Genomic DNA, 12,355 nt, shown 5'->3' with positions numbered 1-12,355 from the left:
AAGTATATGATTTTGTAGGGATAACTTTCTTTGGCCATGTTATTTTGAGAAGACATAATTGCTTAGCTAGTATGCTTGAAGTATTATTATTTTTATGTCAATATGAATTTTTGTCTTGAATCTTATGGATCTGAATATTCATGCCACAATTAAGAAGAATTACATTGAAATTATGCCAACTAGCATTCCACATCAAAAATTATCTTTTTTATCATTTACCTACTCGAGGACGAGCAGGAATTAAGCTTTGGGATGCTTGATACGTCTCCAATGTATCTATAATTTTTGATTGCTCCATGCTATATTATCTACTGTTTTGGGCAATATTGGGCCTTTATTATCCACTTTTATATTATTTTTGGGACTAACCTATTAACCGGAGGCCCATCCTAGATTTGCTGTTTTATGCCTATTTCAGTGTTTCGAAGAAAAGGAATATCAAACGGAGTTGAAACGGAACGAAATCAACTTGAGAAGTTATTTTTGGAAGGAAACACACCTGATGGACTTGGACCCCATGTCAGAAGATACGGGAGCTGCCCACGAGGGTGGGGGGCATGCCCACCCCCCTAGGGCACGCCCCCTGCCTCGTGGGGCCCCCGTGGCTCGCCTGACGTGCTTCTTCTGCCTATATAACTCCATATACCCTAAAACTTCCAAACCAGAGATTAGATCGAGAGTTCCGCCGCCAGAAGCCTCCGTAGCCACCAAAAGTCAATCGGGACCCTGTTCCGGCACCCTGCCGGAGGGGGGAACCCTCACCGATGGCCATCTTCATCATCCAAGCGTTCTCCATGACGAGGAGGGAGTAGTTCTCCCTTGGGGCTGAGGGTATGTACCAGTAGTTATGTGTTTGATCTCTCTCTCTCTCGTGTTCTTGAGATGATACGATCTTGATGTATCGCGAGCTTTGATATTATAGTTGAATCCTATGTTTCTCCTCCCCCTCTTCTCTCTCGTAATGAATTGAGTTTTCCCTTTGGAGTTATCTTATCGGATTGAGTCTTTAAAGACTTGAGAACACTTGATGTATGTCTTGGTGATCAACTTGCGGGTTTAATGACATTGGGAACCTATGCATAGGGGTTGGCACATGTTCTCGTCGTGATTCTCCGGTAGAAACTTTGGGGCACTCTTCGAGGTCCTTTGTGTTGGTTGAATAGATGAATCTGAGATTGTGTGATGCATATCGTATAATCATGCCCACGGATACTTGAGGTGAAATTGGAGTATCTAGGTGACATTAGGGTTTTGGTTGATTTGTGTCTTAAGGTGTTATTCTAGTACGAACTCTAGGGCTGTTTGTGACACTTATAGGAATAGCCCCACGGATTGATTGGAAATAATAACTTTGAGGTGGTTTCGTACCCTACCATAATCTCTTCGTTCGTTCTCCGCTATTAGTGACTTTGGAGTGACTCTTTGTTGCATGTTGAGGGATAGTTATGTGATCCAATTATGTTAGTATTGTTGAGGGAACTTACACTAGCGAAAGTATGAACCCTAGGCCTTATTTCCTATCATTGCAATACTGTTTACGCTCACTTTTATCACTTGCTACCTTGCTGTTTTTATTATTTCAGATTACAAATACCCATATCTACTATCCATATACCACTTGTATCACCATCTCTTCGCCGAACTAGTGCACCTATACAATTTACCATTGTATTGGGTGTGTTGGGGACACAAGAGACTCTTTGTTATTTGGTTGTAGGGTTGCTTGAGAGAGACCATCTTCATGCTACGCCTCCTACAGATTGATAAACCTTAGGTCATCCACTTGAGGGAAATTTGCTATTGTCCTACAAACCTCTGCACTTGGAGGCCCAACGACGTCTACAAGAAGAAGGTTGTGTAGTAGACATCAGTGTAGTTTCCTCATTGACATGTGGGCCAGATGCTTGTTGGGCCCACATGCCAGTGACCCAACTGCACCTGCAGTTAAGTAACTGAAGCAACATCCATTTCCAACATAGCTCTCCCACTCCACGTCACCGCCAACAAGCTAATCGGTCATCAATGGTCAACCCGCCAAGCCTGGCTTCAACCATAGGGTAGCAGTGGTGGCCTTACTTGGACCCGAGCAACGGTGACCTACCATGTTCTACTCTTCCTCCTTTTCTGTGTGGCACAGCCTCGTTGGTAGCGGGGCGGGGCCTCGATGGAGTCAGCGATGTCCTCTGTCTCGTTGCCGACGGGGCGGCGCCTCAGCGGAGCGGGGGAAATCCTCCCCCTCATTGCCGGCAGGGCGGGGCCTCGGCGGTGCCGGCGATGTCCCCTGCCTCGTTGTTGGCGGGGCGGGGGCTTGGTGGAGCAGGGCCTCGCCGAAGCCGGTGAAGTCCTTTGCCTCTGTGCCGGCAGGGCGGGGCCTCGGCGGAGCCGACGATGTCCTCTGCCTCGTTGTTGGCGGGGCGGGGCCTCGGTGGAGCAGGGCCTCGCAGAAGTTGGTGAAGTCCTCCACCTCAGTGTCGGCGGGGCGGGGCCTTGGCGGAGGCGGCGATGTCCTCTGCCTCGTTGTTGGCGGGGAGGGGCCTCGCCGAAGCTAGCAAAGTCCTCCGCCTCGGTGCTGGCGGGGCGGGGCCTCAGCGGAGCCGACATTGTCCTCCGCCTCATCGTCGGTCTCGCCAAACAGCGCCTCGCCAGCTTCATCATCCTCTTTGTAGGCGGCCACAACCTCCACCACCCGCATGCGGTATCGCCAGCGCGCGAGGTGGCTCTCGCGGGCAGAGCGGTACGACTTGAGCAGCGCCTCCTGCTCCGCCCGCTCCGTGGTGATATGTTCCTGCTCTTGCAGGTGCTCCTGGAGGAGATCGTGGTTGTAGGAGGCTTCGGCCTGCGCCTCCCGGAACTGCTCCTGATGCTTCTGCCTCACTGTGTCCATGTATTGGGCACGGGCCTCGCCGATGGTCATGGTGCAATGCACCAGCGAGGATGGCACGGAGGAGGGGGTTGGCGCCAGATCATCGACTACCACTTCTCCATTGGGATGTCGTCATCGTCCGGCTGTCTGCCGGCCAGCCGTTCGGCAGCAATGGCTTCCATCTCATTTTGGTCTGTCATTCGCTCGTCCCGAAGAGTTCTAGAGCACGAGGAAACGATGGTGGGAGTGGTGTGGACAGGAGAAAGGGAACGGAGGCGGATGAATGCGGCTATGGCTGGCGCAGCAGTTAATATAGCAATGTTGGGCGGCAAAGGGACGGTCGGTGGCGCCGGAGTAGCTGCCTCAGCAACCGCATGTCATTAATGTGGGTGGCAGACGGACGGATGGATGACACTTGTGGCGTTTGAATGCGGAGCAATCGCCTGCACGGGGAAGCGGCGCGGGCGGCGCTGACCGTTTCGGGCGAAAAGCGCGTGCGGGCGGGGGAGGCGGTCTGGGTGGGCCATGGCGGTCAGACTCGTTCTTGGCAGCGGTCCAGTCTAGCAGCCGGACATGCCTGCTCGCCAGCAAGTTTGCCGAGCTGAGCAACAACAATCAGATGATGGACATGGCTTCCGACCAAGAGCCGACGCCACTGCCCAACCGGTTCATGCCGTGTTCACCATAGAGCAGGTGCGGCCGCACTTCGACACCCTAATGGTGGAAGAGCTACCAGCGCAGGAGGACCTATGCTGCAACCTTTGTCTCCTCAACGAGCACCGACTCGCAAAAAGACGAATCGCTGGCGAATAAGCGAACGACAGTGCCGTCGCGGACATGTGGCCATATGATCCTGGCTTCCTAAATGAGCAACGGGCGCTGTATCAGACCATGTAGGATCCGCGAGGCCCTCTCCGTCGTCCTTCAAGTTGTTGTGCTCGCCGTGGCACCACCATCTCGCGTTGTCAACATGGTCAATGAACATGAGGAATCAGGAGATGGCTTTAATTGGAGAGGATGACTGTGGGGACCCACCAGGGCCATAGCCGCACGTACGCAAGTGCCTCCTTATTATATACAACTATTTTTTACTTCCTCCTGGTTTCCTGACATCACAGTCCCACACCATTGTCAACCTATATAGTCAATAAACGAGAGAATTGCACAAGGAGCGGCCGACAGCTGGGACCCAACAGCTCGAACAGTATTTGTGTTTTTGAGGTGTGAGCAGAGTTTTTCTTGAGTGATGTTTTTGTTGTTGTTTAGATGAGCAGGGTATCAACTGGGTCGGCTGTGGCCCATTTAACCTAGGCCTTGAGGTATAGCTGGGCTAGCCCAACCCAGATATTTTTTTCAAGCTAAATATGGCTCGCCCAACTATACTTTTTTTGAGCAATACCCAGCCCAGGTCAACTTGTTATTCCCCGCCCCGCTGGGCTGCAAATCTTTCCTAGGAGGGATGCATTAGGCTTAACAAGAAAATGGGCATTAAGAAACAATAAATGGGATGTAATTATAAAAACTGGGCTGTAACTCTAAAAAAATGCACCAAACACGTAATTAGTTAAAAAATATATTATTTTTGGATTTTGAATTTTTTAATTTCATTACTTGTTGCGCGCGCAATATTTTGTTGGATTTTTATGTAGTATAAATTTATTTTGAAATTATATTTAAGCCAACTAGATATTTTGGGATAAAAATATTTTGGATCCCATCAAAATGTGGGAAATTCTATTGAATTCCGTTTTGAGCGGTTGGTTCAAATTATTAATCGTTGTCCTAGCTAGAAAATGGGCTGTAATTTTAATAAACTTTAAATGGGCTGTAGTAAATTCCATTAGAATTCAAAAATGGGCTGTACATTCTTACAAATCGCAAATGGGCTATATGTTCTCTGCCACACACTTGTGGGCCTACTAAGTTGACGCGTACGCAAGGCTTTGTCTACTTATAGTCAACACATGGTTCTAGCAGCAGTGGCTGTTGGATGTCCATCCAACGCATGTCGTGCTTCTTCTTCAATCACAAATATTCTTGCTTCAGCCGCCCAAACCACCGTTGGCGGTACCGCCTGCTACCGCCTCCTGTGGCCGACCGTGCTGCCGTGGAGGACTCACCGGCCCACCCTACTCCCATCGCCGTCCAGGCCATTCCTCTTCTCACCAACACCTCATGTTATTCTCCGGCGACGGTAGCCTCAGACCGCAGCCGAACCAGTGAACCCTCGTACTCCCCTCCGCGTGGGTATCCACCTGCCTCATCTTCCCTGGCTCTGCGTCGTTCCCTCCCCAGGCCTCGCCGTCCATCGCCTGGGTGCTGTCCGCACAACGTGGTCAATGTGGTCCACGAACGACAGCCACCGGAAGAGGACTCTACGCGGTGAGGCTGACAGATGGACCCACCAGCTACATCTTCGCATGCAAGGAAGTGCATCCATATTACGGGAAAAATGATTCTTCCCGCTGACAGCTGGGACCCACTAGCTATATCTTCGCACGCAAGGAAGTGCGTCCATATTACGGGCAAAAAAATGATTCTTCACCCTGACAGCTGGGACCCACGAGCTATATCTTCGCATGCAAGGAAGTGCGCCCTTATCCTCCCTGACAGCTGGACCCACCCGATCAAAGTGCACGTAGCATTTTCTGTCTGGTCACGAACATGTACATACATACTGGTCGATCGGTCTCTCTGCAACGATGAACCGTGGTCGAGCAAGCAGTGGCACGTGTAGTAGAGCCCCCGATGTAGCAGTTCAGGCGGTCCCTTCTAAACCATGTACACGTATGCACAACCAGATGCCAAAAATACAACCACGTACGTACATACGGGCGGGGTCTACAATGCCTACTTGCGCATACGTACGACCAAGGCTCGTATACATGGACATGCAATAGACGGCAACAACGACATCCTATTCATTGGGCAGCCAACCGGCTGGGTCAGAACAGAGAAACAATGTCATGTTCATCGACAGGCAACAGACTGGGTTGGAATGCGTCCTGTTCAATGGGAGCCAACCGGCTTGGATGGAACAACCAAGATGGGGTCTGGCATACCGCAAAACGGAGGAAACGGACTTCTGTTGGAACACTACAGTCGAAATGGGGGTCATGTTCATCGCGAGGGGTGTGGTGTACTGCAAAACAGAGGAAACAGTCTTGTGTTGGAGCGCTACGGTCGAAACGGGGGTCCTGTTCATCGGAGACGGAGGAAACGGACTTGTGTTGGAGCTCTACGATCGAAAAGGGGGTCCTCTTCATTGGAGGGGCGTAGTGGCGTAACACAAAACGGGACTCCACGGGCTACTGTTTACCCACCGTCGACTTCCTTCAGCCTCCACCTACACTGTTCATCCACCGTGTCTTCCTCCTGCCTCCACCAGCTACTGTTCATCCAGCCCTCCACCGGCTACTGTTCATCCACCCCTGCACCGGCTCGGCTGTGGCGACCTCCTCTTGGGGTCCTGTTCATCCAGCGGCAATAGCCTACTACTACCACAGGGTCCTGTTGATCCAACCCCCACCAGGAACTGTTCATCCAACCCTAACCATGTATGTCTCGACTCGTTCGACCAACCCCCACATTCACTATTCATCAAGAGGCAGCAGGTTCGATCGACTTCAGTTAGCAGTAGTAGCGAAGGAGTCGCTCGGGTTCAATAGCGTAGCTAGTGCAATTGCTCGGGTTTAGTAACGTAGCTAGTGCAATCACCCGGGTTCAGTAAGCGAATGCCTCGCTAGGGTTCAGTTAGATCCCAATGCCTCGCACACACGTGTGTACGTGTACAAGAGAAACGCGCAATCCCTCAGTGCATCGCTCGACCCCGACCACACACCGTAACTGGGAACTCCCTGAAATTTTCCTCGCCCTTGCTTATACCATGATTTTTTCCATCATGGATGGCCCAAAGAATGTCATGCAGGTGCATCTCCGCCCCGCCCAGGACGAAAAGCCCATTTTCTGTCATAGAAGTAGGAGCCCACCACATCTATGATGATACCAGGTTTTGTCATAATTATCGTCATAGAAGTGTCATAAGCATGACATAATTTTTTTTGTTCGGCCCAAAATGTCACGGATGTGTGTTTTTTTGTAGTGTACATAGCATACTTGGGATAGAGAATCAGTAAGTTTTGTCTCTCATAGGTTGTGCACAAGTTTCATATCCGCCTATTGAGCAATCATGCTAGCCTGTCTCTAGTGTTGTGCAACAAGAGCATTTTTGGTGGATACTATATTTTGTGCTCATTCCTTGGTTGCATGCCACCATTTATCTATTCGTGTGTGTGTGTGTGTGTGTGTGTTTACATGTGCCACATATTGCTATTGGCCTACTTGTTTCACTTGTTAATTTGTGAATCTCTTTCAACATTACTGAATATTGCTAACAATTGCATAAATTCTGCGCCACCATCCTCACCAAGCTACTCCAAAAGATTTAATTGTGTAGGTGTGAGAATTGACAAGATCCGGTATCAATTGTGCTACTTCCATAATACTACATTGGGTGATCTTTCATCCATCTTCAACATCGGATAAGGTACATTTGTTCTAGTTATTTCCTTTCTTCCACTCACATATTTGCTTGAGATGATGGATAGGCCAAGTACTTCTACCAAACCACTCTTCATCGAGTAGGAAGAGGATCCGAACAAGTACGTCATAGAGAATCAACTATTCGGCACACATAGAGCTTTGCATCAAGAGAATGAAGCATTGGGTGACTGCATCGATCAACTCACCACCGATTTGCAACAATCCGAACAACACAAGGGACTACCTTGACGAAAAGCTATCATCGGAAATGGAAGAGTTCCGTGCCTTGATGGTCAACCTCTCTTGGACAAAATTGTCATCATCATCAAGATGGTGCAAGTCAAGATGACACTCTTCGGATACCTCTTCTGATGCTAGTCTTTCCCCGAGCTCGTCCACATCGTCGCCAAGACCATGAAGATTATCAAGCTACCCCAAAACCCATTTCATGGCAATGGTTTACAAGACCACCTTTTGGAACATGGGTGACATCGTCGCCAAGCAAATGATCCAATGGAACAAGAGCAAGCTCCAATACACCAAGATCACCAAGAAAACCAAGATGGCGACGCCCTCTGAAAGAGCAACCATGCCGTGAAGAACAAGCGCTTGAAGCCCAACGTGCTCTAATAAGAAACTCACACCGCACAAGACCGCAACCGGCAAGTACGTCTACAACAAGAGGCCCTCCAACGAGAGCGACAAGAGATGAGGAACCGTGCAAGAATTCTACAGCCTCACCGTCAAGCTAATCAAGCGGAGCACGAGGAACAAGCGGAGCACGAGGAACAAGTGGTCGACAACCTTCAACCATGACAAGAGCATCATCGCCATCGCCCCCAACACAACGAAGAGCAACGCTATAGCGAGCTGAAGTTCACCATGCCTAAGTTCTCCGGAAGCAACGACCCCGAACACTACCTCTCTTGGGCATTGAAGGTCGACAAGATATTCCGTCTTCACAATTATGAAGAAGAAAAGAAGATTGCCATGGAATCACTTGAATTCCAGGACTACATTCTCATTTGGTGGGATAAAGTCATCGAGCGGCGCCAAGCTAAGGGTGACCCATTGTTAGGGCATATTTCTCCCTTAGTGGTTTTGCTGATTGATGACAATACTTTTGCAGACTAATCACGTGCATTGAGCATTAGGTATTACATCATATGGCACAAGACGATTGCTGCCCTCGAAGTTTTAAAGTGAAGACAATTTATTTTCATTCGTTTCATTTTCACTGGACTTGAGTCGTAGGAAGTATCGTACTATCAAGAGGGGGTCCGCTTCAAAAAGGTTTGGGTGGAATTAACACGTACACATCTCCATTTGGACCATCCACATCTTTCCGCCTTATTGGAGTTTCACCTTTCGTTGCTTTGGAGTGCTTTGGAAAGCTGCCAGCGCTAGTACCGCTTGTGGGCGGTAGTACCGCTTGTACTACCGCCTCGACTCGGGTCATGATTTTTCGTGTTGGGTTCAGCGGTAGTCCAGTGGTGGTCCCACTGGCATACTACTGTTGACCCCATTTAGACCCTGTTTGGCAAGTGGGAGTAGCAGTGGTACTACCACGCCTACCACCGCTACCACTGCTACTCGCGGCTCTGCTCCCCGAGCCCTCCCCTATTTCCTCAGCGGTAGTAGACTGGCAGTGGTGGGCGGCAGTACCACTGGCTCCAGCGGTAGTACCGCTAGGTGGTACCACCTCTCCCCCACCTGTCATTCTTGGCCTTCTTAGTGCCAACTGCTGCAACCCCAACGGTAGTACCGCTCCGGCGGCACTACCAGCTCTAGGTTTTGCGCCTTTGCACTACACCATGTGCACTACCGCTCGGCGAGAGTACCACTCTCATGAGCGGTAGTATCGCTTAGTGTGGGCTAAAAACTATGTAATGGTTGGATTTGTGCCCCACTATATAAAGGGGATCTTCTTCTCCAAGAGGACCTACCTATTCCTCCCCAAACTCCATTGTTGCTCCAAAGCTTATTTACACCAGATCTCTCTCCCTAGCCAACCAAACTTGTTGATTTTCTGGGGATTGGTTGAGAAGGCCCTGATCTAAATTAAGATCTAATGCTCACTTTTATGTTAAGTTGATTAAATTGATCATGTTCAAGTCCTGTTTACGTATGCATTCGATAATTAGAAGACAGAGGGATTAAGAGTACGTAAACAGCAGCAAACCCCCATGTTCACGAACCCTAGATTTAATCCGCAATTCGAAAGAACCCTCATTCTACAATTAGAACTGTTTTTACCCCAAAGTTAAGCATTGATGAGCACGAATTGAAGGAGATGAGAAAGAGGCGCACATAACACGCCACGTAGCCGCCTTTTCCCTTCGGAGCATGCACAACACCCACCGTTATGCGAGGGCAGAGACGCCATCACGCTGTCATCCCCTGGATGACATGCGAAACCACCTCAAGTCGTTGCCGCCACTCTCATGGACGAGCCCATTCCTGGCCAACGTTGTGCACGGGCCGTGGCCCTCCTCATGTTGTGTGGCTAGCGTCTCGCCTCTCCCATCGAATGAAATGCCATATGAATTGACACCGGAGCCACGGTCAACGGAGAAGCGCACGGGATTCACTCTGCTACACGCTCCTCTGGCGAGCGGAGCCGCCGCGCCGCCATGGCTGGCGCGCCTCGGGCCGGCGTCGAATGCCGTCGCCGCTCTACATGGGGCGAGAAATCTGGTGGAGGACGAGGTCAAATGACCTAGGGTTAGGTCAGGCGGTTGTTTTGATCTGCCCACATGAGATGCCGACCGTCCGTTTTGATTGGACGACACATAGAGGCGCGGAGCACCGACCTGGGCCATGGCCCAAGTTGCCTTAGCCCAACCGCATTTTTTACGTTTTAGCTGCTAGTCTGGGCATTTTTTTCTTATAACCGTGGGCATTTTTGGGCCGAAATATTTTTGGCTATTTTTCTGTATATTTCCAATGCGTTTAAGTTAATAGTTGTTATGTTTTTGCACTATTTAAAATAGTTTATTCTAGGTAAAATGGAACCAACCAGATACTTTATTCAGGATTTATTATGTGTTTTTGATGATGAACCTTTTTTCAGCATCAAATAATGATAATGTTTTTAATGTTGATGTTTAAATTGAGAATGAAATGACTCTAATTTTAATTTAGACCAACATTGTTTTATTAATATGAGTCATCACTTTACAATTTTTAGTTCCATGATGAACCTTTCTACCCAACGGTGATATGACATGGAGTTGAAATTAAATCATTAGCATGTTTGTTCATTTACCAACATAAATTTATAATCATGCAAGTTTACTTACAAATTTTTGTGATAATTTTAGCTTTCCCTCCATTCCGGTCCGACAAACACTACTAGAAAAAGGGCTATAGATGGAATTGACACTAATGGCGCACCGCACATGTGGTGCGCCATTACTATATATTAATGGCGCACCATCTGTTGGTGCGCCATTAGTGTGGAAGACACTAATGGCGCACCAGGCACACGGTGCGCCACTAGTAACAAAATGTTTTTTTTTCATTTTTTCAAACATACTAATAGCGCATCCGGGCAGAGTGCGCCATTAGTAGTTAGAACTACTAATGGCGCACCAGCCGTAGAGTGCGCCACTACTGTATTTTTTTTTACTTTTTTGCAAAACTACTAATGGCGCACCGTTGCATAGTGCGTCATTACTAGTTTAAACTAGTAATGGCGCACTGTGCCATGGTGCTCCATTAGTATAGAATTTTTTTTTACTTTTTTGCAAAACTACTAATGGCGCATGTCTTTGTGGTGCGCCATTAGTATGTTGGGTTACTAATGGCGCATGTCTCTGTGGTGCGCCATTAATAACCTGGGACCAGCTAGTTATTTTTGGACAGCCACACCTACACACTCACTTTCCCCACTTCATTCTCCCCACCTCCTTCTCTAAGCTTGTCGGCTGCCTCCTCCTCCTCACCTCATCTCGATCGCTATCCCACCTCGCCAGATCCAGTCCCCCTCGCCGCCGAGCACCCCCCGCACCATCTCCCCCGCTCCACCGGCCGCCGCCGACCCCCCGCACCCTCCCCCACTCCACCGCCGCCGACGACCCACCGCACCCTCCCCCGCTCCACCGGCCGCCGCCGCCGACCCCCGGCCCGCACCCTCCCCCACTCCACCGTCGCCGACGACCCACCGCACCCTCTCACCCGCACCGTCCCCGGCCCGCTCCACCGTCACAAATGAATGCAACTAAAATTGCAAAAAAAAACAAATTTGATTATATTTTTTCATATTCATAAATATTTTCAAATAACAAATTTGATGATATTTTTTGAAAAAATATTACTTTTTTTATAAAAAGTATTACTATTATGATTTAAACAAGTTTGAACATATTTAAACACAAATAAATATCAAACAGCATTTTAAATGCATAAAAACAAAAATTGGGGAGCCTGGGAATCGAACCCAAGACCTCCTAGTGTGTGTGCTGCGTGCTGACCAGTCGGGCTAGTGGGCGTGTTCTGATGGAGATAGGGTTAGGTGGAATATAACCTGACCCGTCGGGCTAGTAATTAAAACATAATTCTAATGGCGCACCAAGGGGAGGTGCGCCATTAGAATCATCGTACTTATGGCGCACAAGGGGGAGGTGCGCCATTGCTAACCCTCCCCACTCCACCTATTCCCCTCGCACTGTGGCCTACCTCCCTCGTCAGATCCCCCACTCAACCCCAAACGTACGCCGCCGCCCCCTTGCTCCGCCCCCTCCGTCCGCCACGCCTGCACGCCGTCGGCGCCGTCGCCGCCGCTGTGGTCTTGCGCTGCCCCAACGCCGCCGCCCCGACCCCGCGGGACTCCCCCCCCCCCCCCCGTCGCCCCCGCGCCCCCCGAACGGGATCGGCCGAGCGCGCGCCGCCCGCTCCTCTCCTCTCCTCCTCCCTCCGACGAGCGAGGGCCTCCTCCGGCCCCTGCAG

The sequence above is a fragment of the Triticum urartu genome, chromosome 5A, assembly GCF_056163025.1.
Source record: "Triticum urartu cultivar PI428250 chromosome 5A, HENAU_Tu73, whole genome shotgun sequence".
NCBI classification, from domain to species: Eukaryota; Viridiplantae; Streptophyta; class Magnoliopsida; order Poales; family Poaceae; genus Triticum; species Triticum urartu.
The sequence above is the reverse complement of the archived record's forward strand: the minus strand, read 5'-3'. Positions refer to the sequence as shown.